Consider the following 19,764-nt stretch of genomic DNA (forward strand, 5'->3'; position numbering starts at 1 on the left):
TAGCAGGACACCTATGATGTCATGCGGGCGTGCGGGCGTCCAAGTTGCTTCTTCTCTAACTTTCTGGCGAAGTGCCGTTACTAGTTCTATCGCATCTGGTTGTCTAGTCAAGACCGCGTCGTTAGTTCTATCGCATCTGGTTGTCTAGTCAAGACCCCGTTACTAATTCTATCGCATCTGGTTGTCAAGTCATGCACCCAAAGACGCTTTACAGATAGGCCGAGGCCATAAACAAATAACATATAAAACTCAAAGACATACAGAGACTGAATATAAGTACAAAACAGGGACACAACAAAAATAGACGGCAGTGGAAAGTTAAGTCCATGATGAAATGGAACAGTCACGTTTGGTGGAGATGATAAGCAAACCCACAACAGGAGCATTGATGGAAGGCCATTGCATTACACTTACAGTAGCTGACGCCTTTTTATCTAAACTGACTTATCGATATTAGGCTATTGGCAGAGGTGGAAGAAGTACTGTTGTTGTGTACTTAAGTAAAAGTAGAAGGGCCCTGCGAAAAAATTACTCAAGTGAAAGTAAAAGTTGTACACCAAAAATGTACTTAAGTAAAAGTCCTAAGTACTGACTTTTAAATGTACATTTTGACATTATCACTGTAACGAAGGGGAGTAGGGTTGCCCAGCTGGGACTCGAACCTAGAACTTCTAGGGTAGTAAAGAGGGGCTCTGACCGCTACACCAAAGAGCCAGGCTGGGCAACTCTACTCCCCTTCGCTACAAATGGTGTCAGAAGTGGGATGTTACCGTGAGGCCATCGGAAGCGTTCCCATTGTGTGTGATCCGTAATTCCATGTGAGGGACCCCCAGGATTGGTGACCCCGGTGTGAGGGACCCCAGTGATGGGTGAAGCATTGATGACGGGGCACACACAATACCTCCTAATGTATGTCCTCTACAAGTCTTCTGTTGTCCAGTCTTGCACTTTAAATGTCTGTATGAGCACTGTCTATGTCCATACTGTCTTAAGTCCATGTATAAGTACTGTCTATGTCTGGGCATTATTGAGCAGCCTAGAGCAAATCAGGAGGGAGGGCCTACTTCCCAAACAAACAAGCCTGGAAAAAGTCAGGGAAACACCACTCACCAAGCCTGTGAGAAGACCCACGATGGCTTGGAGATTCAGATCACTGAGGAAGACTCAAGCCAGAAGGTGGATAATTCTGCCTCGAGCCTGGATGGATCAACCAGCAGCACAAGAATAAATCCTAATGTGGCGTGGAGTGAAGTGGCTGCTACCCCACCCTGGATCCTGGCACAGGGCACCCGGAGGATGAACCGCCGTAAACAGATTCCTGAAAATGCTGCTACTAACGCCAAGCCTCGTCTGAATCTTATCAAAGGGAAGAAGACTGGTGGTATTGTTGGGACTGGTACTGGTGGAGACATTCAAGTCATTAAGTCTAAACTGGTGAGTGTCTTTGCAACAAAATTCTCACCTGATTTAGACTCAGAGACTCTGACTAGTTACATGGAAAACAAACTTGAACGCAAGGTCACCTGTCAAAAGCTAGAGACTGTGCATAGTCGGTTCAGTTCATTTAAAATAACTGCTGAATGCAAAGAAGTGAGTGAGATGTATAATCCAGAGCTGTGGCCAGAGGGTACTTTTGTGCGCCGATTCTATGAGGCACGCAAACCCAAGTCCACTGTGGGGCCATTGGCAATGATGGATGTGCCTTCAACAGGGGCTGAGGTGCATGAAGCCCAGTGTTAAGGGGGGTTTAGAGTCGCGCGTTCGCGGGGGTTCTGCACAGAGAATGAGCCACAGCGCCCCCCTGTGCAGCGACAAAACGACCCCTGGCTGCAGTACACGCATGTTTCTCCCAGGCTGAAATGTCCGTGAGCTGAGCTATGCTTGAAGACGGTGATTGGTCAATGCGCTTACGGCAGTCCGGGGGGAACTCAGCCCTGATAGGTCAGTTGTGTTCTATTCTTCTACCCTACCGCGGAGGTTTGAAGGAAAACGAAAAAAAAAACACGATGCAGATGACTTGGCAGGAAATCACTGGAGTTTACTTGACAGGGAGAAGAGAAACTGTTTTTTATTTCAGTAGTACAACTTCCAAAAAATCAATTAGAAATATCCATAAAAGGCCATCATGGAAATGATATGTTTGTAGTGTGGTAGTAGCAAAGAAGCCTCTTTGTTCTTTTGTAGTGTGGCAGCTAGCTCATTAAAAAAGGGTTCGCTAATGTCCTGTAGAGTTTGAATGGGTTTGGCTGACAGTTGCTAAGCTAGCTGTTAATTAGATAGGCTATCTATTGTATTTAAAAATGGCTTTTGTTTCATTTAACCACCTCAACTGTAAAACATGAATAAAGAGAGACTCTTGTATGCTATCATCCATGTCTAATTACGCCACAACTTTTTAAATTAATAGCAAGAAGCCTCTTTGTTGATACAGTATATAGTACAAGTAGTGTGGCTAGCTAGCTTCTAAAACAGGGTTCGCTAATGTCCTGTAGAGTTTGAATGGGTTTGGCTGACAGTTGCTAAGCTAGCTGTTAATATGGCCATTAGATGTATTGTATTTAAAACGGCTTTTGTTTGGCATTTTAACCACCTGAACTGTAAAACATGAATAAAGAGAGAATCTTGTATGCTATCATTCATGTCTAATTACGCCACAACTTTTTAAATTAATAGCAAGAAGCCTCTTTGTTAGTGGTAGAATTACGTTTCAGGTGGCTAGTCAACTAGCTTTGAGTTTGTAATGACTGATTTAGCTGGCTAGCTACTACTAGGCCCCAGGTGTGAATGGCCATTCATGCTGTCTATTGTCTTTTAAAATGGCGTTTGTCTTGCATTTAATCTCATGTAGTACTTGACCAAAAATAAACTGATGTTGTACCATCTAATTATGCCCCAACTTTTAGAAGTAGGCTACTAGTGGAATATTACGTTTTACATAGCCAGCTGATTAGCTTTGTGATTCATTCTAGGGACTGGGCTCAACTGAATGAGTTAGTTCGCCCCCTGTTGTCACGGAGGTGAATTGACGTCATTAAAATCTCCTCCTCCCTCCCCCCTTGCCCCACTCTTGAATTTTCGGCGGGAAAAAAAACACCACGCCCTTTCGCACGCATTCGCATGTAGGTCGACTATGAGGCAATACCCCCCGCTGACAGTACGTCTATGCTTTACCCCGCAATCGGCACCGCGTGACTATGCATCAGCCTTTAGTCACTGTGATGGGGATTAGAGTGGTGTCTTACAACTCCCGAGGCTTACGCCTAGGACAGTCTGCTGGTGACAGAGCACACTGTGCTGTTGTTGACCAGCTACTGGAGACCACGGACATTCTCTGTTTGCAAGAGACATTTTTAGCCATACAGGACCTGGATAAACTGAACTCTGTACACAGTGACTTTCATGGAGCGGGAGAGTCCACAACAGATCTGAGCAGTCGAGTGCTGCGCGGTAGAATACCTGGAGGTGTGGCCATTTTGTGGCGCAAGAAATATGACCCAATGATTACTGTTATTAGATTAGAGGTGGACTGGTGTATTGCCATTAAAATTGTGTATGATATGAATGTTTTTATAATTTTAAATGTGTATACCCCATATGACAGCTATAAGAATGAATATGAATACATGAATAGATTGGCTTTTTTAAACTCTTATATTAAGGAATGTATATGAAATGCAAATGCAAATGTTTTTTTGATTGGTGATTTGAATGCTGACATTTCTGATGAGAAATCTCTCTTTGGTCAGCACTTGAAGCAGTTCTGTTATGATAGTAAACTGGTTCTCTCTAGTATGAATTTACTTCCTGCAGATAGTTATACTTTTATCAGTGAAGCGTGGCACACAACGTCCTGGCTGGATCATGTAATCTGCACAGCCGATGCACATGAAAGTCTGGAAAAGGTAGACATTTTGTATGAGCTCACCACCACTGATCACTTACCTGTCTCTATGTTGATAAATATTGACAACCTACCCGACTGCAGCAGTTCAACACAAGATGGCGCCAATGGGCCGAAAGTAAATTGGGCTAAACTATCTAAAGAGGATGTTCTTTATTATTGTGGGAGGTCAGATGTTCTCTTGAGGGAGGTACAGTTGCCAATTAACGCTATTTTATGTCCAGATATTAACTGTGATAATGTTACTCACTGTAATGATCTCTGTGAAATGTATAACAGCATAGTGACAGCTGTACATGAGGCCAGTAAACCTCTACACACTCACCCCAAAAGGGCTAACAACATCAAACCTGGTTGGAACAAGTATGTAGCTGACCATCAAGAAGCTGCTAAGAGGGCTCATAGGGCCTGGGTTGTGGCTGGTCGGCCTAGGCATGGGCCAGACTTGGAGCATAAGAAACGGGCCAATGCAAGATATAAGTATGCTGTGCGCTTTGTTGGGAAGCATGAGCAAGGCTTAAGAGCTCATTCTATGGCCACAAACCTTCTTGATAACAAAGGCTACAAATAGGGCCAAAGCTGTACTACCATGCCACAATAGCCTTGGTCTCATTAGCCACGCTTCAGCGGCCCGGGGCCGCCCGGGGCTCAGGAGAGTGGCCGGCTCGGAGCTGCCGGCCCCGGGCCATTTTTTGCCTGATCGGACTCATAGCCGACCCCAGGCACATTCAGGTACACGCCTTGTTTGTGAAACGTCAGTCGAGCACAGCCCACTTTCGCCCCAAATCACAGAAGGACAACAACAGAACAACGACAAAGAATAACAACATGCCCATTAACAACATGCATTCAACCAGCCATTATTGTTTAGCAATCGTTCAGCACTTATAAGAAGACGGTACTTAGAGGTGTGAATGCAGATTAAAACATGGCAAAGCTAGCAGCCATGTCAAACTTGTAGCCCAAGTTAAAATTTGAATTGGATCATATGTGAATCATGAGAATTGAGCACACAGCACCAATATCAACAAATATGTATTTATTTTCTATCACTAATGACGGACATTTAGGTAGTGTGCTTGTAGGTCCAGGTAAGATGACTGTCTCGTCTAAAAACGAACATTACACAAACTAGCAGTGCGCTAAAAACATGCTAAAAGCATGCTAACAAAATCATCACCTGGAGTCTGCCTGATCTGACACCCAGACCAACGAAGCTAATTTGGTCAAAATCCAAAAAACAAGAAGTTATTATCTTACTCTTGGCGTAATCACAGGTACTTGTGGGTTGAATCAAATAATTCCAGAAACTCGTCAACAACTCCAGAAAGTAATGTGATGATGCTTTGTTTATTAACTGTAGCCATTCACTTGAATGGAACTCTGCAGCACTCATCTGCTTGTTAATGCGGACTCTGGGGGAGACTGCCTGCCGCAAGTGTCCTGCTACGGAACACAGAGAGATGAGCCACGCACGCGACTCTCCTCAACACGGCTGTAGTGATTAACCAGCCATGGAAAAAATAAATTGAGACTGTGAATTGCGATGTTTACAAGGAAATAATTTTAATCAATAACAATGAAATACCCAAAAAAGCAATACCCATGTCAGATTCGAATATTAATGGCCAATTAATATTCGTTCGAATGTCTCGAATTTTCTTAACATTCGACTTATATTCGAATATCGAATATCGAAGTCAAAGGCTTAGTGGAAAGCATACCAAATCACGATAATGGCACAAGAGTTGGCGGCTAAAAGCAGAAAAAAGCGACATGACTTAGCTATGACATCCCAAGTTTAAGTGTAGTGGTGCCCATGATGCCCTGATAACAACAAAAAAGTTATGTTGGCTAAATAACTTTAAAAACACAAACAGAAGTGCCAAGGTTGCATCTTATGAAATTATGCCATAAGAAAGCCAAACACCCCAAACTAATGCTTAACCATAATTTGCCCAGAATTTAGCGATAAGTCCCCCATGCAGCCACATTATTACACAGAGGTTGACCCCGCCTCCGAGCCTCAACGGTGCTTGCTGGCCCATCGAATTCGACGGGCCAGGGAAAACGGCCCTTAGCCCCACAACCTGGCCCGGCGGCCATCTTTAGCACCTAGCCCCCTTTTGATGAGATCACCGTCAGCCCCCTTTTGTCCGGGCCAGCCCGGGGCTGGCCCTGCAGTGAGACTAAGGCTATTGAGGGGGTATCTGGCGCTGACAGTATAGCAGAGCTGTGGAGGCAGCACTATGCTGCTTTGTTTAATTGCATCAAAAGTGTACCTTATTGTGTAGGCAATCTAAATGAGGAAGTGATTCATTTTACACCCAATGAGGTTATGTATGCTATAGAACATCTAGCTGATAATAAATCTAGTGGCAATGATAATATCACTGCTGAGCATCTTAAATTAGCCAGCCCTAGAATTGCAGCTTTGCTGTCTATTTGCTTCACTGGTCTAATGACACATGGGGTGCTACCCGACACTATGCTCACTGTTACATTAGTACCAGTCATTAAGGACAAGACAGGTAAAATAGGGAGCATGGATAATTACAGACCCATTGCCTTAGCCAGTATTCTTTCTAAGGTGTTGGAGAAACTGTTGCTAGATAGGTTGAGTGAGTTTATCTTTACCACAGAAAATCAATTTGGTTTTAAGCCTATGCACAGCACAGACCTATGTATATATGCCTTGAAAGAAACGGTTGAATCCTACAGAAGTCATGGTTCTACAATATTTCTGGGGTTCATTGATGCGTCCAGGGCATTTGACAGAGTGAATCACCATAAGCTCTTCACTAAACTCATGCTTAGGGGTGTGCCTGGATGTATTATACGTATTCTTGCTTACTGGTATGCTAAACAACACATGCAGGTGAAATGGGGAAACAGCCTATCTTCCCCTTTCAGTGTAGGCAATGGTGTAAGACAAGGGGGCTTCTATCCCCAGCACTGTTCAACCTATACATGGACAACCTCTCCAAACAACTGGGGAGATGTAAGACAGGATGTCTGATAGGGAACAATGTTTTAAACCATTTGATGTATGCAGACGATCTTGCTATCATGTCCCCTAGTACTGTTGGATTTCAGCAGCTACAGTCGGTCCCCCTACAATGCACACCCTTTACCGAGGTAATGCCACGTCATCCACCTCGGTACGTACCGGGCCTAGCTGCAGTGTACCCAAACAACCGCCGGGTGGCACTTGGGAGCGCTTGGAATGTTTTAGACGATGCTGACGGCATATTAATATATGCTCATATTCACCAGCACGCACCGATTCAGCGGATAACAACATGCCTATAAATTGTGTGAGAACACCTCCAGGAAGTAGGAAGAGTCATAAAAAGAATAGCCTAAATAATGTAATGAATTTTCTTTTTTTTTTAAATGATGATCGGATGAATTGCATTAATGTGCAAGCTCTGACAAAATGTAAATTGAGTGTAGCCACAAGCCATACCGATTATCGCATCGCAAGATTTGAAACGTCTAATATTGCAACTTCAGACTTGTTGTCTGGATGTGGATACTTTTTCGTTTGGTAAAAATTACTGAGAGTGCAATACACCTCACCGCAGTAACCTAACAGCGCTTCGTTTGAGCGTGTAAGCGTTGGCTATTTATCTCACATCGCCAACAGCTGGGGCGATAACCTAACCTACACTTCCCTAATGAATTTAATGTTGTCACATTGGCAAAAATTAGCAAGCGACTGATATTGCTGTTTTCGTGCTCAAATTAAGTGTAACCAACTGTCGGGTTATGTGTCGCAGGTGAGAAAGTGCGCATTTTTCCAGCGACACCTCTCCTTGTTACCAAATACCCTGGAGAGTACTGTACACCACAAATACGCCAAGACACAAATATTGAGTTTTAAAATAATATTTATTAACTAACAGAAATCTAAAAGAGTCCCGGGGCACCCCAAATCTATACAAGTCCGAAATTCCAAATTTCCTTGGAGATCCCCCCCACAGTCATCCGTTCCGAAGGAGGCGGAGGAGCGGTGGCCAGGTGTCCATCCATTGCGAGGCTGGGGAGACAGGAAGAGCTTGGTGACAGTAGGCTTGATTCCATAGGCAGTCCAAATGACACTCACTTCCATAATTAAGTAGGCTACGCAGGTAATCGCTGCACTTATTCCACGTGATTTACAACACTGCACTCGCTAGTCTAGGTTAAACGTTAGGGGTGAAGTTGCTCAGCACTCGCACACGGCACGGTTCACTATATTAAAATATAGCCTAGCCTTCTGTGGCTATTCAGAGCAATATGAACCAATCAGGTCGGCGTTGCTATTAAGCAAAATACATCCCTGATGTCTACTTAACTAAAATAAGATGCATTTGTCTAATATTTGGAGACATCGCCTTGCTCTTTCTGCGGGGAATTAAGCGCCTCTCTCCCTCGCTCTCTCTCTCTCCCTCTCTCGACAACACACACACACACACACACACACACACACACACACACACACACACACACACACACACACACAGTTTGGAGAGGACGCATTTAAACTGTAACAGTTTAGGCAGTAGGGGAGAGCAGGGACTCATGAAACTCGGGACGAATGAAACACTGCGATTTACTCGAAAACTTTAACATATCCGAAAGTATGAAAAGTCAAAGCAGGTTTACAGGCAAAAGGGATTTTAGTGTCAGTAGACACTGTCGGGACGAATGAAACACCCGTTTCATCCGTCCCTCTCGCCCATTGACTTAAAGCAGGATCAAAATAAAATGGGAGCACTTGAGATGACTATGTTCCAACTTGTCTTGAGCACCGTCGTAGCGCAACAAATCATTATCGTAAACATAGCCTAGATAATTGGAAATTACAAAAAATAGGCTACATTTTATAGACTTTGGCTATAGGCTAAGCCGACTCCTCTACCTGTTTGAATTAGTGCAGCCTTACAGGGAGGACGTTAATTTGGCATAGGTCAACTGCAAGAGACTACTAATTTGTGACTTGACGTGATGTGTGAATAATTAGGCTACGATATGCAACAGGCATATTTAGCCGCACTCAGTCATTCATTGGGTGAATGTCCCGACCCTGTGTGTCCGCGTGCATGCATGGGGTGGGGAAAAATACATCAAGCGTGCCATCACCACCCATCCCCCCGGACCCACGAAACCCACTGAAGATCCAAGCAATTGTAGTCTGTCAGTATTTTAGTGTGGGCCCAGGTAGTTGAATTCATGGCATGGCCTGGTTATCTCAATAGTGCCAAGAAGATGTTTGCCCTCAGGCTAGTGTGTTCATAAAGCGCATGTTCGATTTGCTGTAATAGGCTACGATCAGTAAGCCTCAACTTGTCTGTCGTGTCTTTTCCTTCTTTCGATATTTTGTAAAATAGGCCCACGTTAAAGCCTAAATACGATAATAGGCCTAAATAAGGCTAATAAAGTAAGCTAAATAAGTTAGGCCTAAATAAAGTTGTTTTAGCCTATGAACTCAGGCAATGCAGAAATTTGCGGAGGGATTTTGGATATCTTGGCCTATAGGCTACCGATGGCTTTATGAACTTCATGACTGGGCTACAAGATAGTCGGGTAAACATAGTCTTGACTTGTAGACCACCAACATCTGATGCTGAAGTGGGGGAGGGTGTTTTTTTTCACTTCAAATGTTCCCCGACACACACACACACACACACACACACACACACACACACACACACACACACAGATACGCGCTAATCGCTCTCCCTCTCTTTCTCATTGTTGCTATACGTGCATCTGGATAGGCATAGGCAGTGTGGTCACCCAGCACATTTTCATAGAAATGCTGTGGGGTTTTTTTTAATGAAATCTTTATTCAGTTATTTGTGAACAGTCTCTGCGTTTCACTTTCGATGTTGCGTCACCGTGGACAAGTGTCTGCTCGAAAACTTAATGCAAAGCGGCTAAAATGTTCAGAACGTGTTGAACTTTTCAGAACATGAATGTTTGTCTGTGGGGGATGGGTGGGTTACAGCAGTGCAGTGCAGTGCACGGGACTGCACAGCCTTTTGTGACATGTCGTGGCGCGACAGGTTATCCAGCCTCCGAAGGAGTCATAGGCTACTGTTGGTTCGCATCTCCACCGAAGCAACTGAATTTGCAGTCCTAATCACAGATGATTAGCCACACCTGGTGTAACAGATGTATTGTCATGTGTGCATCACATCCCCAGTTAACCGGAATCCCGTCGATCGCGCACAACAGCGCATTGAAAGGATGAAATGTTCACAAGCACCAATACAAAAAAAACGTCTTCAACCTATTAGTCCGTAGGCTATCCTGAGGATATCCGTTCCTGACTTGAATAGGTAGTGCAGAAATAATTAACAGACATCACTTAGCCTATAAGTTAGGAGCGGAATTGAGACGGTGAATGCAGGACAGAATAATGAAAACAAAACACCGTCGACTGGCGGTCTTGTTTAGGGATCACGCTTGTGTTATTATCAAATACCCAACGCGCAATTGGCTGACTCTTTCCACTTGTAGCCTAAAACTGAGGGAGGGATCAACATACAATGAGCTACACTGAAGCAGATTACTCTGCTTCGCAAAAAAACCCCAGTGCACCAATAATACCCCCGTCTTCAACCTACTATTTAGGCTACCAGATATATAGGCTAGTAATAGTATTAAGTTGTGCTACCTTGTTTTTTTGTGGTAACGACAGTGTAGATCAGGTAATAACCTGCAATAGGGGAAGCGGCATGCGCCAGTTTTAAAGACGGAATGTCGTCGCCAAATGTAAAATCACCTCTCTCATGCTGACATGACGGGGCACTACTTCATTAGGCTACAATGTTGTTCATGTCTGTTTGACTCACACTATACGAGTGGTTCAATTTGTGTTTTTGTGCTCATCGCACAAATGAGACAGACAGGCTTGCTTGATAGGGCTACACAAAGCAAGCGACATCGGTCCACTCAAAATGGTCCGAACTCCGCCGCTTGATTTCATGTCTCCTCAGTCTCTCCATTACGGTTTATTAGCCTACTCTGTTTTGTTATTTTCGTTATTCTTAGCCCTGGCATTACAGATGAAGCAACTGTGATCAGTGAGGTTGTGGAAACGGTTGAATAGGCCTATGGTCCTAAATTGGGTTATTGTGGTTGTGGTCTTGTTTAGGGCTCACACTTGTGTTATTATCAAATGCCCTATCAAATGCCCAATGCTAAATAAAACATGCAATTTGCTGACTGTATTTCTACTACTACTAAAACTGGGGGACGGGCAAGGACGGAAGCACAAACAGACCATAGACACAGGCAGACGCTGCTCTGCAAAAGCGGTGCTATACTGCCCCCCGCATTCCGAATGGCCACAGGGTGTAATGATCACGGTACGCTGTCGCGGCCCGGCACGGTAATGAGCAGATTGAAGTTACACCATCTGTACTCAATGTGTGCTCTGAGTATGGGGTCGAGTTTGATGTGCAGTACAATGCAAAAAAGAGTGTTGTGTTGATATGTAGAACCAAGGAGGATCATAAAGTGCCTTTTCCAACGTTCTACCTGTCAGGACAACCAATATGTGTATCAAGCAGTATAAAATATCTTGGGCACATCATCACTGACAAGCTGCAGGATGATGCTGACATGTATAGGCAGAGACGAATGTTGTATGCACAAGCTAACATGTTAGTAAGAAAATGTCATTACTGTCCTGATGATGTGAAAGTAAGCTTGTTTCGTGCCTACTGTAGCCCTATGTATGCAGCTCCATTATGGATCAACTATAAAAAAGAGACAATGCGTAAACTCCAAGTAGCATATAATGACTGCCTAAGGATATTGCTGAAAAAGCCCAGGAGTTGCAGTGCTAGTAAACTATTTTGTGACTCAGGACTATGTACTTTACAGGCTCTCCTGAGGAACCTAATGTTTAAGTTCATGTGCCGTTTGGATAAGTCTAAAAACTGCATTATAATGATGCTCACAAGTGCCAGATATAGCTCTGTCCGTTACCAATCATATATGTGGAAACATTGGTATGGCTGCCTTTTAAGACAGTCATGACATAGTTTGTATATGCTTTGGCATCATTGCTGTTTTTTTTTTTTTTTAATTATTATTATTTCTTCTTTTTCCTGCACATTTTATTTCTATGTATATGTTGTGTGTCTGCCTATTGGGCCCTGAGCCTGTAATAAAGTTTATATATACTGTCTATGTCCTTACCTAGATTAGTCTATGTCTGTATGGGAAAGCAAGAAATGTAATTTCAAATTCTTTGTATGACCAGTGCATGTAAAGAAATTGACAATAAAACCTACTTGACTTGACTTGACTTGATTTGACACTGGATGGGAGAAGCATGATGGGCCGTTGCGTGAGGGACACCATGAAGTTTATGAAGTGCACGGGTGCGCTCCCCGAAGGGGAAGGCAGTGTGATGGAGTGCAACGTTTTGACCTTCAGGTCTTCATCAGGCCTGAAGGTCCTGAAGGTCAAAACGTTGCGCTCCATTAAATAATTCACAGCAGACAAGCAGTGTCGCGGACTTTATATCTTTTTCACTTGGATTTACTCTCATTGTCCTGCGCCTGGCCCATCGGGTGGGATGTGCACACATCTACTCCTCTGAAGTGTGATGGAGTGACCATCACTAGGGTTGTGGCTGTGTTCTGACTAACATGCCAATGAGTCTGGCTCTTTGGTGTAGCGGTCAGAGCCCCAGTTAACTTTTCCAGAAGGTCTAGGTTCAAGTCCCAGCTGGGCAACTCTACTCCCTTTGCTACAATTACATTACATTGCATTAAACGTACAGTAGCTGACAGTAGCCTTTTGATCCAAACTAACTTACCGATATTAGGCTATTGATTACAGTCCGTTTAGCAATGTGTGGCTAGATGCCTTGGAACAGGGTAGAGGTGCTCCGATTGCTCGGCAGCCGATAATGGCCAAAAATAGCCTGGTCGGTGATTGGAAAAACATGCCGATCAAAAAACCGATCCAGAGATATTAAATTCCTCACGCAACCATTTTGCCTTTACACCTGGCGCTGCATGCCTAGCTCTGCACAGCTGCTGCACCAAAAGAAGACATATTTGCTTGTCTATAACTTTTCGGAATTCCCTCCTTCATTTTCACCATTTATAATCATATCTGCACCAACAATTGATCTGATTTTCCGAGCCATGCGCCGTTTAGCCTACATGACGCTTGTAATTTGCGAATGACGTGTCAGTCTCGCCATGTTCGCTATTTTGAGTTACAGCCTGTATGGAAGTTGTCAGTCAGCACGCAACAACTAAACGTTTCCAAAACAAACATCAACGGTATTGTTTTTAAAGTTGTAGCCTAATTGACAGCCAGTTCATTAGTTTGTAGTCGCTGCAACACCAAACAGCAACAGAGGGAGAGTGGACGGTGAAACTCAAAGAGTCTGTGCAGGGAATTCTACAATCTATGACAGTGTTACAGAGAAAGAGCTTTCCTCGCAGACACGCTGTGTTGTGCGTGTTGCCTGTTCTTTCAAGTGAAGTTTTTTTCTGGTTTAGGGACTGTTCGTTATTTATTTAAGGGGCCGTCGGAAGATTGACATAGGGCTTAAAAAAAAATCGCTTGACCCTCCCCCTCATGTATACGAAAAATACATGACCCTCCCTTTAACGGCGAAAATTGTTCGATGACCCTCCCCCACACACTTCATCGAGTTTTAGACTGCAAAACATTTTCTTTTCACAAAAAGCGTTGCATGACAACGCTAGTCTTTAAAGCCAACGCCATTGTTAAGGTATCTTGAACACTAGACTTCACGAAGGCGGTGGCGATTTCAGTACTGACAAACGTTATTTGGCTTTAGACACAATACTAAAACAAAACAAACAAATAACAACTCCTTATTCATGATTATATCAAACATGGAACGTATTGGATAGGATACCTTTATTTGAAATGCATCTAGTGGGCACGCCAAAAGGCAGAACATATGCAGACCATTCAACAAAGCATAATGGGTAAAAGCTATCCATGATTTTGGTGTAACGTCAAAACTGTACGTGAGCCCGCAGCATGGTTGCTATGGCCACTTGGAGACCCCACGTCATTTTGCCGTAAAGAAAGGAAGAGAGACAGCGAGCGAGAGAGCTCTGAATTGAATTGAGAGAGAGATCGAGAGACCGAGAGAGAGAGAGAGAGAGAGAGAGAAAGAAAGAGAGAGAGAGCGACATCGACATCGAGAGAGAGAGAGCGAGAGCGAGAGAGAGAGAGAGAGAGAGATGTCTGCTGGCAAGACCCGGAGATTTAATGAGGTACGTCATATTTCCCTTGAGGGAAAAAATGCCAACTAGCAGCTGCATTGCTATTTATACCTGAATGAAAAGTCATCTATACCGATAGATATTCAGGATGCAGAATGGAGTCTCGGAACCAATCACTGTCAATTTTTTTCTCAAAAAACGAGGCAAAAAGTTCGTATGCAAATTGGTATTCCAAAACTCCCGCCACCTTCTTGTCAGACTCACAGGGGACCATCAACTCCTCCAACACCCGCTGAATACCCTGCAGTCTGGGGTTGTCTTTTTTTTTCACGAAAATATTCGAGTCTAACAGATATGTCCTCTGCCGATAACGTCTGTAAAGAAACTCTTAATTTCCTGTGCCTCCAGCTCCCGTTTCTCCTGTCAGTTCTACATCTGTTCGTATCCTGAGGCTCAGCCATAGCTGGGACTGCCTGAAGTTCCTTCACGAATGAATCAGAATCTGACTACCGCGGTTTCGGCTGGCTCAGAGGGCTCTGGCCTAGCTGTTCTAGCCATCGACCACGTCGATGGATCTAGCTCTACGAGAGTTCTAGACTGTATTCAGCGGGTGTTGGAGGAAGTTGGTACCGCCCTGTGAAGCGGAGAGTCGGGGATTTTACACTGAGTTTGCATGTTTTTTGCCTCATATTTCGAGAGAGAGAGAGAATATATATATATATATATATATATATATATATATATATATATTAATGAATCTAGGCACAGACACAAAAAAATGAATGACCCTCCCCTTTAGATCAAAAAATGTTGGTTGACCCTCCCCTCAACACAGGAAAAAATGGCATGACCCTCCCCCATATTCTTCCGGTGACCCCGAAAATAAATAACGAACAGTCCCTTAGAATCTCAAGTGTTTCAGTTACAATGTAATTTGCGATTGACCACACCTCGCCAGTTTAACCATTTCACGTTATAACCTAGTTGCCTCGGTCAGCACGCGACAACTTCACGTTGTCCGCACAAACATGTCAACGTTATTCTTTTCAAAGTTGTAATTGACAGTCAGTCGATTAGTTTGATAGTCGCTGAAACGCCAAACGGCGACAGATGAGGGGAGAGGGAGAGAGCTCAGACTCAGAACGGCAGCGGAGCACTGCAGCTGTGGACTGTGACAGAGAGGGGAGGGGCTCTCCTCACGAGGCTGCTCATTTAAAGCGACAGGGTTTTTTCTCGTATGTAGAAGACTATTTGAAGTAATGTTTCAGTTTCAATTCAATCTTAAATAGTTTAGTAATTACATGCAATAACTTATAAATTGATTAATACTGTAGACTTACTTGTAGTCTACCAACACTAGTCTGAAAGAACTGAAAGATGATGATAATAATAATAATAATAACAATAATAATAATAATAATAATAATAATAGCCTAAAAATAGGCCTACATTGTGAAAGCGACATGTGCTAATTAAGATTGATTGGTTTATGGGCAGAAATGGTATTCAATAAGGATAATTAATAGGCTATTAAAAAAATAGGAAATCATTTCTGTGATCGGCAATGATCGGTGATCGGCAGATAAAGATTTTTGGTGATCGGTATCGGTGATCGGGCCCAAAAAATGGTGATCGGAGCACCTCTAGTACAGGGTATTGGTTACAGTCCGTTAAACAATGTGGGCGGAATTCTCCCGTCTCCACTTAAGTCGGTTTTACGCGCGCATATTTTACGCGGTCTTATCTTGCGCGTATTCTCCCCTCTGGAACGTCGCCACACCCCTCGCGCTTAACTCAGAAAAATAGCGCGTAGCCCAACATAGGCGTGATATATGCTAAATGGGGGGATGAGTCTCCGCCAAGTTCATCAGTTGTGGCTACAAAGAAACTATGGAGCATGGATTTTCAGATGAACCATGTGAAAACCTCGGCAGTCCATTGAGATCCAACACTGAACTTTAGCTTTGAAAACCACGTGCCAAAAGTCCTCTTGCAAAAGCGTTTCAAAATCTAACCTCCACTCCTTTTCACAAACTCAAGGCAAGTATTGGAGGTGAGATAATGAGATGGAAACGCGATGTGTCCCTTTGGCGGGAACTCAGCTGAGCGTTTTGGTGCACAACAGGTTGATTGAAATAATAATCATGATTAAACGTTTTGTTAAAAATGGAGTTTGGCGTGTTGCATGGACAATTCCGGAAATCAAAAAGTGATTTAAAATGCTGATCATTCCCACAGTTAAACAAACACATAGTAGGCCTATTTGCTGACTTTTAAAAGTGTTTCTCCGCTTCTCTGTACAGCAACGTGACATTAAAATAATTGGAAATATATGGATCTCTGCTGTCCGTCAGCATATTACACTTAGGCTGAATGCATGCTGAAGAATGAACAAGGAAATCGATCGTCATGAAAAAACGGAGAGTTTATATTCTGTCGCAGACATGGGAATTAATTGGACATGGGCAAAAACAGATAGGACAACCTGTAGCTCAGTAGGCCTATGGTGGTTTTGTATGTCGGGCATCAGTTCAGAAAGTTTAATAGGTTACATGCATATGCACGAGTTCCAATAAATCACAAAAGTGGAGGAGTTGCAATAAAAACCCTTTACTTAACATCGTGGCTAGTAAAAAATGGTGAAGGTTGTTTTTGAATAGGCATACTTTGGGTGTCTGTTAGGAGCCAAGCGAGCATCAAATGCAATATTACATTTTACCTCATAGTGGCGCTTCACCTTACTACAGCCCTTTGATGCGCGTAAAGGCAAACACGCTTAAGTGGACGGGAGAATCCGCTTAGGATTGATTAACATGGGGAACTCCCTGATTTTGGCCTGGCCCCACCCAAAGTGCGCAAGTGATGAAATCGCGTGTAAGCCCCATTTACTCACAGGCTTGAGTAAGCTTGGAGGCGCTGTTGCGCACTTTTTTTGACTTAAGCGGGTGGAAGAATTCCGCCCTGTGTGGCTAGGTGCCTTGGTACAGGCTATTGGTTACAGTCCGTTTAGCAATGTGTGGCTAGGTGCCTTGCCCAAGGGCACTTTAGCCATGGAGTGAGATAGGGAGTGTAAGGGTGGGATTCGAAATTCAACCCTCTGATCTATAGCCCAGCTCCTTAACCACCATAGGCCACAGTTGCCCCAGGCCAACTGTAAAGCACATTTCAAATGATGTCGTGGGCCAGATAAAATGTAGCCTGGACGAATAGCCGACTGTTGACTCCGTCATTCAGTCTGGCAAAAGCCATGAGGAATCCGTCTCCGTGGACGATGGGAGATGGTCTGATCTTACTCTATCATTTAAATTAATTGAAGTTCCAAACTCAAATTAAAACCCATATTGTGCTTTATTAGCATGTCTGTTACGTTATAGCGTCGCAAAAGCATACAAATAACAAAACGAACTCTCAACTGTTTGCTGATTGGCGAAACACTGAGAGAACCGAGCTCGAGGCTTTTGCCAGACAATATGCGGAGCCAAAATCTTTGGGTGGAGTACATAGGATGGCGTCGCCAGGCTAGTGAAAATGACTCTGCGGGCCAGATTTGGGCCTCCGGCCTGAGTTTGACATCCTTGGTTTAGAGTGTTGTAATGACAAGGAGGACACACGCACACACACACACGGGCGCGCAAACACACACGCACACGCACACACACGCACACGCACACGCAGACACACACACACCCACACACACACCCACACACACACACATACACAAACACCTGCGTGCACGCACACACACACACACAGACACAGACACACACACAAACACACACGCGCGCACACATGGATATGTGCACACGCGCACGCACACACACACACACGCACGCATGCACGCATGCACGCAAACACACACACACACACACACACACACACACACACACACACACACACACACACACACACACACACACACACACACACACACACACACACACACACACACACACACCCATGCACACGTTTAGGGAACACACGCACACATACCAGACAGACATACATACATTTTATGATGATAATATTTTACCTCAATTTGGACAGCCGTGTCTGTATATCACTGCAGCTTGCGGTTAAATTAGGATTAAAGTTAGCGTGCAAGGACATGGCTGGCCGTATGGGCTGGCATTTCCCGGAGTTGGCTTGATGTATTACCCCCAGTCATGCTCTATTTTTTGAACGGTCACATAATGTACAACAGCAACGGTTCCCAAGCGGGGGGGTTGCACTGCAGGCAGTCGCGGAGAGAAAACCTTGATTAATACTTTCACATAATACTATGAACATTCCATACTTTGAGTATAATATTGTCTTGTTATGGTTAATACAGTGCATGTATTTACTTTACAATCTGTGAGTTTCACAGTAAAATGAAAATATATCCATAGGTCCTAAGGGTGTGTGTGTGTGTGTGTGTGTGTGTGTGTGTGTGTGTGTGTGTGTGTGTGTGTGTGTGTGTGTGTGTGTGTGTGTGTGTGTGTGTGTGTGTGTGTGTGTGTGTGTGTGTGTGTGTGTGTGTGCGCGTGTGTGTGTGGGGAGGGGGTTGCTGGGAGGGGATCTAAGTTAAGGAAGACATAGTTTGGGAGGAATGTTGTAGACTAGGGGGTCCTGTGATAGGCTGGCTACATAGACGCTAAACACTCAGCCAAAATCTGTGCCTTATTGAGGTTAGAATTATTGGCTGAATTTGATAGAGGTGATAAACTAGTAACCAATAATATGAACTGAAGCTGAATAATAATAAGCCATTTGCTATGTCCTATGTGGGCAGACTATCCACATAGAATGATTTCATTAGTCTCTGCAGGACACGGAGACAGTATGACTAGTCTGATTGTTCTTCAGCTGTTACTGTAATGTCTAATGGTACGACCCCCAGACCCCCGCGACCATCAAGTGTCCCTTATTTTCATTTCTGAAAGGTGGCAACCCTAGCACCAACTGCTGTTAGTGTGGAAGCACCTGTAGTGATACTGTATGTAGTTATACTTCGAAAAGTTATTTTTATAGGTTAGCCTCATGTTGTGCTTTCTCCCAATCGGCTCACCTGCTCCCTAACCTACATTTCACCCTTTTTTCCTCAGTTGGAAGGATAGAGTATTACTCATTGCTCAGCATATTTACAATTCTATGTAGTATATTCAGAGCGGTAAAGACTCCAGGAGCCATGACTCAGCAATTTTTACATCTGAATCTCATGTTTTGTGCTTTGGGATAATAGATATTCTATGACTGATGAGTCAGCACATTTTCCTTTTTTTTTGAATGACCCTCTGTTTCCCTACGGAGGATGGATGGAGCACTCCTTTCTCTACAAGTTAGCATATTTATTCTTTCAATGGCCCTCTGTTTTCCTAAGGGGGGAGGGTGCCTCCATTACTGATGAGTTAGCATATTTCCACTCCCTCCCCATGACCTCCTGTTCTGGGATAATGAAGACTGCGTGAAGACCTCTTTTCTTCATGACTCAGCGTATTTCCTCTCTCAGTAACCATCTGTTTTCCTGATCGTGATTAAGACTCCATCGTTGTTTTATGCAGCATATTTAAGGTTGTGAAAACCCCCCTTTATGCTTGAGTATCCATTTTTTTTTTATCGTTTTTATATAAAGGTCCACCATGCTAGCAATCAAATCACAGA

General features: G+C 43.8%; 1 protein-coding gene across 1 annotated transcript in view; it reads left to right on the forward strand.

The window, feature by feature from the left end:
* Positions 1-19,764, forward strand: part of musk (muscle, skeletal, receptor tyrosine kinase) — a 105,865-nt gene that overhangs the window by 56,436 nt on the left and 29,665 nt on the right. The gene's annotated exons all lie outside the window — the stretch shown is intronic.

Source organism: Engraulis encrasicolus, chromosome 11 (assembly GCF_034702125.1).
Source record: "Engraulis encrasicolus isolate BLACKSEA-1 chromosome 11, IST_EnEncr_1.0, whole genome shotgun sequence".
NCBI lineage: Eukaryota > Metazoa > Chordata > Actinopteri > Clupeiformes > Engraulidae > Engraulis > Engraulis encrasicolus.